The following is a 12,241-nucleotide window of genomic DNA, read 5'->3' on the forward strand; positions in this document are numbered from 1 at the left end:
TATTTTTATAAATATTATAAAAATAAAAAACACACCTTTAAAATTTTATCATAAAATTATAATAATTGCAACCAAAGCATTATGAATTTTCAATGAATACTCTTGGAGGGTAATGGATGGCAACGCCGTATCCAATGAAGTTCTAACTGAGGCTCGGCTATTGCTGTTACCCTCCTGCCACGATCAGAGCTTTAATAGCTCAATAACACCTTATCCCTACACTGTCAAGTGTAGGGATAAGGTGTTATTGAGCTATTATTATTGAGCTATTATATTATATTATATTGAGCTATTATTTCATCTTCTCCCTACAGATAACGGAGAAGATGAAAAGCATTTTTGCTTCGCCCCTTTAGTCCAGTCCTTATAAGGAAGGACTGAATTTTCAATTGGGAAGAGATGAACAATCGACCGTGAGATGCGGTGATTAATTAAAATACCCTTGGAGGGTAATGGATGGCAATGCTGTAGCCAATGAAGTTCTAACTGAGGCTCGGCTATTGCTGTTACCCTCTTGTGCCATGATCAGAGCTTTAATAGCTCAATAACACCGTATCCCTACACTGGCCTCTACAGATAACGGGGAAGATGAAACGCATTCTTGCTTCGCCCCTTCAAGCCAGTCCTTATAAGGATAAGAAATTTTCAATTAGCATTTATGGTTAAAGTTGCCAAAAAGATTGTTATAACTATTCATATTTTATGTTGTATTGTATATCAGTTATATATAATATGACATTCATTATTATATTGGAAAGATCAAATAAATTTATTATATGACACCTCTAATAGCGATCAAGGACCGATTCTGAATGACATGTAATTCACATGATGCTGACTGAACAAGCTGTTTTATTGATGCGTCAGTTACAACGATTGAGAATCCATGAGCTGTTCTTCACTGATGTTTGTAGGGCTCCAACAGATGGTGCATCAATCACACATACATCAAACAAGAAAACTGATTGGTGCAGCTATGAACTATTTATTTGATAGAGCAGATGTTTTAGGAAGTACGGTTAATTTTCAGGTTTTTCCAAGTGCGTGAAGTTGTCGTAATGAAAGAGAGTCGCCCCTCATTTCCTTTCTTCAAGACGTACTTTAATGCTTACTGAAATAGAATGCTTCAGATGTTGAGGGTGTGAAATTGTTAGATCCCTGCATTGGTACTTAAAAAAGGGATTCTTAGACATCAGGCACTACAAGTGCTCTTATATCGTTGGGGAAAGGATGTGTGTGTGTGGGGGGGGAAGCTAAGGAGACAATGCAGTACTTCAGAAATGTGTGTATTAGCATCTGCCATTTCTCCCATGTAGTGTGTGTGTGTGTGTGCTCGCGCACGCACAAGGGTGATGTAATGAATTTTTGCTCAGAGCGATAGATGGTCAATAAATGAATGTAATATATTGATGCATATCACAACCTATCGTAATTACTTCCAAATCAACGTTGTTACTTCAAGAAGGATTTAATTTCTAGAAGGTCACCTTTCTGAGGTGTTTAGACTTTCATTAACCACGTATCACCTAGTTAATGAAGGTCCATTTTAATTAACTGTATAATCCGTCGAATCTTATAATCACGAATAATTCAAAAAGCTATTAGATTTAAAATCATTTTCTGTAATTTTTTAAACTATAATTTAATTCTTAAACATACCTATTAATCTATTAATTTTCTTTTAAATATCATAAAAATAAAAATACACCTTTCAAATTTTATTATCACAAAATTATAACAATCGCATAGAGAAATTGTGTTATGAAAGGGGAGGAGGTTTATTATTAGCAAAAAGTCCTTTTTAGGACTTCCAAGGTAACAAATGGCGATGCTGTAGCCAATGAAGTTTTAACTGAGGTTCGGCTATTGCCGTTACCCAGCCATGACTAGAGCTTTTTAGCTCAACAACACTCCATCCACACAGATTTACTTAATTCAGATGACGGGATAAAGAGTCAAGGACTCAGTCCATCGCCCAGTTCTTTTAAGAACTTAAGTGTTATGAAAGGGAAGCAGATTCAATCCAATATCTTTGGAGGGTAATGGATGACATTGCTGTAGCCAGTGAAGTTCTAACTGAGGCTCGGCTATTGCTGTCACCCTCCTGCCATGATCAGAGCTTTAATTGCTCAATATCACCTTATCCCTACGCTGTCCTCTACAGATAACGGGGAAGATGAAAAGCATTCTTGCTTCGTCCCTTTAAGCCAGTCCTTATAAGGTGTTATGAAAGGGCTATGTGCAAATGCTGGTATCTTATCAGTTTAACAAGTGAGAAGTCTATGTGTTATTTAAAGATACTCCGTGAGAGTTAAGGCAGTAAGGAAAAAATTTTTATATCTATCTATCAGTTATATTTATTCACCGACAGGCTTGATGTTTCTTTTTTAAAGAAAATAAAGTCTTACCGCCTGCATATAAGATCTCCTAACTTATCTTCACTTGAAAATACATTATTAATGTTATTCGCATCCTAAATAGGATATGAAGCCTCCAGATCTTTGTAACCGTGTCACGGATGGATACAGAGGAGAGTGGGTGTGATCTCCCTCCAAGGAAATAAGAGCAAAACGATATTGCGAATTTTTAATTAATATACTTCCTTGTTTGTAATGCTATTAGATGCGGAAATCTGAAGTAATTTTATGTTACGTTTTTAACATTTCACAATGGTCCATTCTACAGTCTCAATTGTCCTGTTAAATAAGTACGTAACATAAGTATTTATCAACTCCCCTCACAGGAATTAAGTCACTTATCCTCCCATAGTCTATGTCTGACGATCATTTAAACTCTTACATAAAAAATAATTTAAAAATAAAACTGATTTACGTTTATCCTTCAACGAATTTTGTTGTTATAAGATGATTTCTGGCCAACTGATAGCAGTTTGTTCAAATAGAGCACAAAAAAAAAAAAAAAAAAAAAAAATCGCGATTCTAAGGAGAAAAAAAATAAAAAAACTGTCTGATTTGCTTTGGATACACCTGGCCAATGTAGACACTACCTGCGATGAGTTATTGCTGCAACGAAGTGTGTTTGCATAAAATATTTGAACATATTTTGCCCTACGGAAGGATGCGTACTTCGGTTTATGTTTATCCTCTCCAAACTCAATAAATCGAAGGGTCCATTCCCTTCCATCTCTCTCTCTCTCTGTGTGTGTGTGCGATGTGTGTGTGTGTGTGTGTGTGTGTGTGTGTGTGTATGCGCGCTTTCGCAGAATGGGTGGGCCCTAAGTGGGACGGATCTACTAAGGGAACTTTATCCTGTTTACTCAGAACACCTCCACCTCACTCTCCCCTCTTTATTGACTCGCGTCATAAATCAGTTTCTTGGTCAGGCCAATCTTTTTCCCACTCCGGAAAACCGCTATGTCTCTTTAACTTTCCGGGAGTTTTCCGTCGTCAACTCCGCGAACGCTTTTGCAACTCTCCCTGCTCCTCGACCGCTGGTGTCGTGACAGAGCGAGAGGTCACTGAACAGCTGACGAATGGCCGAGTGCCACCATTCTTCACCCAATCAGTTCAAGGTCACCGAGTTTGCTCTCAGCGTCACGGTACTGTGTGTGTGTGCGCGCGCTTCGCAAGAAGTTGAGAAAGAGAGAGAGGCATATGAACAGCGGAAGAAAAGGAGTGACTGGGAAGGAGAGGGTGGCTGCGGTTGGTAAACAGTAAAATATGTATGCAAGTGACCGACAAAAAAAAAAAAAGGAAAAAAATAGCCAAATGATAAAGCGGAGGAAGAAATTGAAGTGGCGCATACAAAAGTAATTAAATAAACATAAAGAATGTTTATTTTATTGATTGTACTTGAGGATAAATGTCACATGAAATGAATATAATTGATATCCAAGATACCCAACACAGCTCATCCAATATCGCAACATAGCTTATATACAATATCTGCTTTGATAGTTTGCATGAGTCGGAAGTGATATCTGAATGCTACTTTTCATAGTTAGTTTAACAAGAAGTATTTTATTTCTATTGTAAATAATAGCATTATTTATACTTTATTTAAAAATTGCAAAATAATTTTTGGATTAACAAAAATATTATATAAAATTTATAAAAACAGCATAAACCTCTAAATATTTCATATATTAATTCAATTAATGAACACAATTTACCTTTGCTATCATTTAAATTATGGTTGGTTGCTATCATGATTTAATCAAATAATATCAAAATCTATGAAAGGGATTGCATGTAACCATATTTATTTAGCATTGCGAGGTTAATTTAATTATAAATAAGCTTTGCTGAAATAATTACTTTTGTAAAATAATAAGCATTGATAAACGAAATTCTCATTTCTCCTATGTGTTATATTTTTGCGTATAAAATATGCATTTCTTGATTATTAAGACTACCATACTATAAACATAACATATGTATATATTATTCGTATACAATAATTAGCTTCCGCACTAATCAAAGACAAAGTATCACCTCTCTACGAACGTAAGTAAATACAGCCTCATTTTCTTATTTGATAATCATAATGTTTAGTCTACGAAGAATTGGGCGTCTATCGAAAAGTAAATTTAACTACGAGCCTGTAGTATTAGGTATTAACCTTGAACTGGGAGTCGGTGTGATTCTTGAAACAATTCTATTAAAAGCCAGTCAAGGGTTGTTTATAGTTGCACACACGACAAGCTTAGTTGTCAGATGATTTTTATCGCCGGGTGTGTGTCGTTGCTTATCGAAGACCAATGGTGGTGAGGAGGGGGAGAACCGTTTTTTTTTTTTTTATTATTATTATTATTATTATTTTAAATATAGGATCTCGAATTTATCTAATCCTTAACCATGACGCGTTATGGTTTCTCCAACACTCCGGAAAAAAGGTGTAAAACATCGACTAAATATAATATGTAAATTTTGTCGCCTTGCATCCTATGTCAACAACAAACAAGCATCTCAAAATGTCCCTACATTGAAATATAAACAAAACTGTCTTCGGTCACTCACTATACACCCAAGGTCGACTGTGACTGCGTGACAGAATGGCAGAGCTCGCGAATAACATCATCGGCGATACTTAGCGCAAGATGATTATAGACGCTGCCGTTCCTGTCACACAAAGGCCAGCCCATTAGCTGTGCAGTAGGCCCTACACTCCAGGAGGGATATTTAACACGTCTTGCGGCTAATTAGCTCGATACAGTGCTTAGGTAAGGGACGTTCTATTTGTGAATAAAGGCGTATGGTCTGTTAAATTCGCAAGTTTCTTTCACATTTACTGAAAGAAACTTTTAGATCCATCCCACCTCCCCTCCGGCTAATATTCCGAATTAGAATTCTTCCAACAGATCTCGATAACTGATTTTGGTTTAAAGCATGAAGAATATTATACTTAAATTAATCTAAAAGTTCCGATAATATAATTAAAAATGTTAATTTTGTGATTTAATTGGTATATCTACAACTAGGTGGTAAATAGTAGCCAGTTTCTTGAAGGGTCATTCATCTGCATTGTTCTTATTATGTTATCACAAAATGTGCTTAGCGTTCATTTTCAGAACTGTAAACAGATATTAATCAAAGAGACAGTTATGACAGGTGGGAGACCCCTTAACGTACAGTGTTAAGCCTCTAGAAAGTGACGACATGTTTAACACATTAGTGGTCTTAAAAGTGATCTGCTAATAGAATTAACGCATTGCACTGTTGTTTTCTCTCTTTCGCTGATACGACCGTTCATCAAGACGTTGTTAGATGTCACGCATGCGTCTTCTTTGCCAAAACAACTTGGTGGTTTGCCAAAATTGTAACTACGAGACTCAAAAGTTGAGGCTTAGGCTTAAAATTAATGAAATGTATTGTCATAGTCAACTTTATCTATTTTCGTCCCCCTTAGATTTGTATAGTGAAGTAAATAGAAATCATCAGTTATTCCCGAGAAGATTTATATATCCCGAGGGATAAATACTGAGCATGCGTATTTCCATAAAACTAGAACTCCGGAAAGATATAATGTTGACGACCAAACGCAACATACTCAAACCTCCTTTTAATTAGGAGCTACAGTTTCCTAGCCATGGATGTGTACAGAACGGTCCACCAAACGAGGAATCCCATTGGCTAGAAAAAATTAACCAAAGTCTAGGAAGGACTGAATTTTAGAGGCCATTGAAATATTCATCTTATTAATATAATTTACTACAAAATTTTACTACTATAATTACTCGATATTCATTTGTATTATAATTAAAAAGTACATTGATGGATTTCGTTTTTGTTGAATTAAAATTCCGCACTGATTTCTTAGGGCAGAGGTTCCTATTTTTGACTCTCTTCTTGATGCATCAATGAACGCATTCATCGGGCTAACTCAAAATATTCACTGGATTATTCTTAGCTCTTTGGCATCATCTCTTCCTGAGACTACAGACTATGAGGTACGACAGTGTAGTCATCATGGTGGTAGGGGTAGATTCAATTGCAAATTAGTAGATGGACAAACAGGAATTAAGTTTTAATACATGCTATAGACTCCATGCACTCACGGAAGATCGACCCCCCCCCCCCATCTACAGTAATACGTGATGTATGGACAAGCTTAGGGAAATAAAATCGATATGCAAAGTATGTTTTTATGAAGGATGGACCAATGTATGTATACTTGGGAGAGGGAGTAACTTTTGGCTCCCAGGTCATCCATTTCTCGATAAAGGGAAGATTTGATTGCGGTTGTCTATTTACGTTCTAAAACATGCTCACAAACAACCTTCGTAGTGCAGTCAGTAGCGACGCCCTTTGATTAGAAAGACTCGAGTTTAAAATACTTCGATTCGAACTCAGGTTTTTTTTCAGCTAAAGGTGAGTTAGCAAGTCTCATACGGAGGAGAAAGTGTTTTTCCTCTCGGAATTTAGGAGTTTACATCCCGCAAGACACACAGGCTGCTCAGTTAACCATTTAATTAGCTCGCAGATGTGAACTCCACATCAGTGCCGCTGTCTGATTCACTTTTGCGTGCTGTGGGATTTTCTTTTCCAGGAGGGAGTATCTCCGTAGGCGAGTTACGGCATTTGTGCTTTGGTTGGAAAGAAGTAGGTTCGAATCCCGTCTAGGATGTTGGTTGATTAACAGACAATACGCTGGCCGAATGGCCAGCGTATTGTCTGTTAATTGTGCTGTTCTTTTGACCGGTTTATCGGCCAAAATTCCTCTTAGATCCAGTCTTTGTAAGACTGGATCTCGGAGGAATCTTTATCAGAGCTTTAATTAAAGTTAGCCGATCTCTTACGGAGACTGAGGGATTCCCTGTATCCCCGGAAGTCTGTTTACTGGCCTTGGAACACTGTAAATTTACGTCGTTTACAGACATAAAAATTGTCTTATGGTCTTAGTTACTATAAGACAATGGAGTGATATCAAACCAGACTACCTAACACACACACACACACACACACACACACACACACACACACACACACACACACACACACACACACACACACACACACACAGTATCTATAGATTTAAATACTGCTACGCCATGAACTTATTTTCTTTTTGTTTGGAAATAGGAGATTCGCTTCATTAAACAGAGGTCTTAAGTGTCGAGGTAAGAACGACTGCATTATCTGCATACTAAGTAATCGACAGAACAATGTCAAAAGAAAGAAAAAAAAAAACCTATAGGCTTTTGAGAGTTACTATTATTACAATCACCTGTTTAGACGTGGTTAAGCACGCAAAACATGAATTAATAAACTCAATGTTCATAAAAACCTGACGAAGTCAAAAACTAACGAAAATAACCGGAGCTTGGAACAAGTTTTGAGGTGACTGGCGACGTATAAAAAAAAAAAAAAAAAAAAAAAATCGCGTTCCATTTCATATTTTCTTTTTCTTTCTTTCTTTTCTTTATTATTATTTTTTTTTTTTAACCTTCACGCTTATCTTTCGAGTACATATTTATGAAACGAAGCGCTGTTTGCATGGAATTAGCTTCTTAAAGACTACACACAAGATTTGTCGTGTTTGGGGCATGAAGGGTAATTTCCGAATAGCCCAATCAGGCCATCAGTGAAGGAAGGGCGTGGTCCAAGTTTTTGTTCAGACAGCCGAGACTTAGTGAATAGAGAGCACAGCTGTTGTCGGCAGATGTCTCCCGTAATTACTGCCGAAACCGTCACGCCAGGTTAGCGTATAGTGTTCTTGACACCTTGATGACCTGCTAGACCACCGGAACAACTGGTTCGGTACGACACTATAGCGCAGCTCATTAGGCGTTCGCTCATGAACTCTCCTAACCCTTTCTTATTCCCCCCCCCCCGTCATCCCTTTTTCTATTTCTTACCGCCCGACTGATGTAGAGGAGGAACGTGCCAGCTGATGGTTGAATAAGGTTAGAGATTTCACGAGGAATGTTGTTCTGGTAGACTTTGGACATCTTAGTAGGGTATAAGAGCGGTGTAAGTTACCTTAGGAATGCCTGTTCATAAACAGGCGTCTTCTGTGAAATGTGAACGTTTGTTTTTGCTTGAGGTCGGTTTCTAAATAAATATAAAATTTTAATAGCTATCGAAGTAATGTATTGAATCAGCTGCCTTAAAAACCATTGGGAGAGTTTGTAGCACCACTTTGAATAGATGAAAAAAAAAAAAAAACATGCATTTGAAAATGACATGATGAAATAGACATAGTTCATGAAAAGTCCATTATCGTTATGAAATATACACGTTGTTGTACTTTATATAACCATCAATGAAATCGACAGTTTGCACGAGATCTGACTTCGGTTACTGATTGTTGAATGTTATATTGTGTGAGTGTTTTTAACAATGAAAGTGAAACAGACATTTCCAAAAAAAAAAAAAAAAAATGTCATTAACTTGTGTATATTATTTCTGGGAAAACTCCCATGTTATTTCTATTTTTATTTTATTTCTATTGTATAATAGTCATTAACTTGACTGAAATAAACACTTTGTTGTACTTTTTATTACCATCAATGAAATCGACAGAGTTTGCACGAGATCTGACTTCGATTACTGATTGTTGTATGTTATATCGTGAGTTGCTGTAACAAAGAAAATACATGAAAATGAAAGAGACATTTCAAAAAAAAAAAAAATGCCATTAACCTTATTGAAATAAACACTTTTTATAGCAATGTATGCAGCAGACAGTTTGCACAAGATGTGATTTCAGTTACTGGTTGTTGTATGCGTATATTGTTTGTAACAATGATGCGTGCTTAACAACCCAGAAAAGGTGTTGTATAAAATACATGAATTTGACCTCTATGATCTGGTGTAATAATACCATGGGATAATTAAAAAAAAAAAAAAAACGATGTGTGCTTGTATCAATAAAAGTGCGTGTTTTATGCCTGATGAGTATTAAAGAACTAGTAGAAACAGCAAAATATAGAGAAACTCGAAGGAAAATTCTATATCAAAACTTTATTTTATGAAAAATTCCTTGCTAGATATCAAACAAAACTCACCCCTTAGTTTTCCCAATTATCGCCATTTTTCCCCATTAAACCTTGCGGCAATCACGCAAAAAAAAAAAAAAAAACCATTATAAGTCTGTGTATTCGACCTGTCAAGAGTTTATTGACAGGTGTTGTAAGTGTCTACTCATTGTGTCCTCATTTTTCTCAAGCAATTGCTTCCTTGCTTTTCATTTCTAACAGCTTCTTCCTGTTGCTTGTGTGTGTGTGTGTGTGAGAGAGAGAGAGAGAGAGAGAGAGAGAGAGAGAGAGAGAGCAATTTTCCCCGTGGCTCCAGGTGAAACAGTCCAGGAGACCGAGGGTGGTGGCGTTGAGGAAAAAGGGGATTTTTGCTATTATCTTGTCAACGATGACGGCTTACAGTTGGTGAAGGTGGGAAATCCTGTGTTTAGAAAGATGACCCGATGATTTACTCCCCATTCATGTCAAAGGTTTCTTGAACCCACCATAGTGTCGCCTTCTTTTTCCGGTGTACGATTCTTGAGGAGAGCAAAAGGGCAGACAATATGCAATAGACTTTGTTCGACGTCGAGGACTTAATTGCTTGTGTATAAATATTGTCCAAAACAATCACCTAATTTTATTTCTATTGTATACAAATTAATGAGATAACTGTTTTTATTTTGATCGACGCTATTTGTTGTCTTTTGTGTGTAGCCCTTAGAGCTATGCAAAAAAAAAAAAGGAAAAATATAAAAAATTAATTCATGATAACAATAACAGAAATGGACATCATTTGCATGAGCATTGTTCAGCAACAATAGTTGAAATTAACATCCTACACGAGACTGGTACTCAATAATGATTGTGACAAACAATACCATTTCTTCAAGTGAACTACTAATAAAAGAAAAACGAATTAAAAAAAAAAAAGAGAAACAAAGTGAAAGTTCTGTTCATAGGTATATAGTACGTGTTTTTAAAAATTTTTAATATACAGTGAATGAATGCAGATAAAAACAACTTGTGATTAGTTATCAAAACCTTAATTGCTTCAGCTATTGGTATACGCCAATGCCTTCTCAGGCAATGCGGAACCATCCCTAACTGGCATATCCTCATATAATTTTTTTTTTTTTTTTTTTTTTAACGACAGGTGGGGATTTTTGCGCAGGTATCTGGTATGCTGTATTCTTTCTATATGATTTTACATTTCTATTTCTGTTTTTGGATCCAATCCAATCATTTATTGGCTGGATTTAACAAATTTTCGTAATCTGTGAGTTCCTGATCTTGTTTAATATTGTTACATCTTCAGTTTTCTTAATGGTTTCATTCATTTGTCTAATTTCGTTAGATGCTGCACGCGTTAAATTTTCATAATGCATTTAATTTTTATTTAAATATTTATCACTTGGAAATTTTCTAAAAATCGGAAACAGAAATTACGAAACTTAAAGATTAACATATTTTATTTAGTATTAATAACCAGCAAAGAATCTTCTAAAATATAGTTTTGAATAAAAATCAACTTCAATTGAGGAGTTGACTAGAAATTTGTATTTAATAAATCTTATTTCGTACTGGCATAACAATTTGATATTTTTTTTTCACCCAATAAAAGATAATCAAAAGTTTTCGGAGAAGTTCTCTTTGGTGGATGAACTGCATCACGAATATCAAACAATGTAAGATTTGATATCCGGATACTTTGAAACTTTTTTTTCCACTTTGTCTAGTTTTTATTGATGTTGACTTGAAGCTATCTGCAATTCATATTTCGATACCAGAGATGTTTTTTTCTTGAACAAGAGTATGCTGACTTGTACTGACTTTCAATAAAGTCGTTTATGGAATTTTGACCCTTAACGCTGGCGAAATTTTTTTCTTTCGATCTATTGTTCGTATCCCACAAGTGGTGTTGAAATCACAATTCAAAACTCGTCTGCGAAAAGGATGTTACCAACAGGATTGGTTAGCTGCATGTCTCTACATACCCAAATTTATATATTCGCTAGATTGAGCACGTTCATTTTTGACGATCCTTACTGCTCTGTTGGGCTTTATCACGTTCCACATAACTAGCTTTCGTAGTGATGGTGGGGGGGGGGAGAGAGAGAGAGAGAGGGAGTTCGTCCTTGTACGGAAACGATGAAAACCACACAGCGCACACTTCAACGTTCGCTAACTTCATAAACCGTACCCTTCTCTATGTGCACTTCCCCCCCTCCTCATCAACAAATGGTTATGTCCTATGCTTTGCGACAGCTGCAATACCACATGCTAGCTTCCGGTGTTCGGCCAAGCATGAGTCACAAAGCCAGTGGGGGGAAGAAAGTGGGGGGATGAGGGTCAAAAGGAAACATGCGGCTTTGCAATCCGGCTAGGGAGAGATTGGATGGCCCAGTAAAGATAACATCCCGTTCAGCTACGTGGGTTCGGCTGTTCCCCCCCCCCCCCCCATCTACACAGCGTACCGTTGGCATTAGCAACGCGTGCTCTTGTACAGTGCACTCACTGGCTCGAGCCACAGACGCTGTGCGGTATATACTGTGATTGTTGGTAGCTGCCAGTGGTGGTTTGTGGCTTGGGACTGCACATAATGGAGTAACAGCTGACTGAAGGGACATGTTTTAAGTCAAAATGTTACCTTATTCTCAACACTGATTCTCCACAAACAGTACAGGTAAGTTAGCTAACTTCTCTGGTAGTAGTTACTATGGTAACAGGTTGAGCGCATTGCTATAGCGTGGGTGAGAGAATGGAATGTGCTATATATAGAGAGCGAGTGTTTTAATTATTGAGTTAAGCCTGATTGAACCC

The 12,241-nt window shown here is 36.8% G+C and overlaps 1 protein-coding gene across 4 annotated transcripts in view; it reads left to right on the forward strand.

Moving 5' to 3' along the window:
* The window catches only part of LOC150103289 (uncharacterized), a 431,466-nt gene that overhangs the window by 235,639 nt on the left and 183,586 nt on the right, over nt 1–12,241 (forward strand). Inside the window, exon 1 of one of the 4 annotated variants that reach the window (XM_090397777.1) lies at nt 12,027–12,104. The exons of the other annotated variants lie outside the window; for them this stretch is intronic. The gene's annotated coding sequence lies outside the window, so the exon portion shown is untranslated. Of the gene's footprint in view, nt 1–12,026; nt 12,105–12,241 lie in introns of those variants that run through there. 4 annotated transcript variants of the gene reach the window in all.

Source organism: Typopeltis vanoorti, chromosome 9 (assembly GCF_054136105.1).
Source record: "Typopeltis vanoorti isolate ZY-2024b chromosome 9, IOZ_Tvanoo_1.0, whole genome shotgun sequence".
Classification (NCBI taxonomy): domain Eukaryota; kingdom Metazoa; phylum Arthropoda; class Arachnida; order Uropygi; family Thelyphonidae; genus Typopeltis; species Typopeltis vanoorti.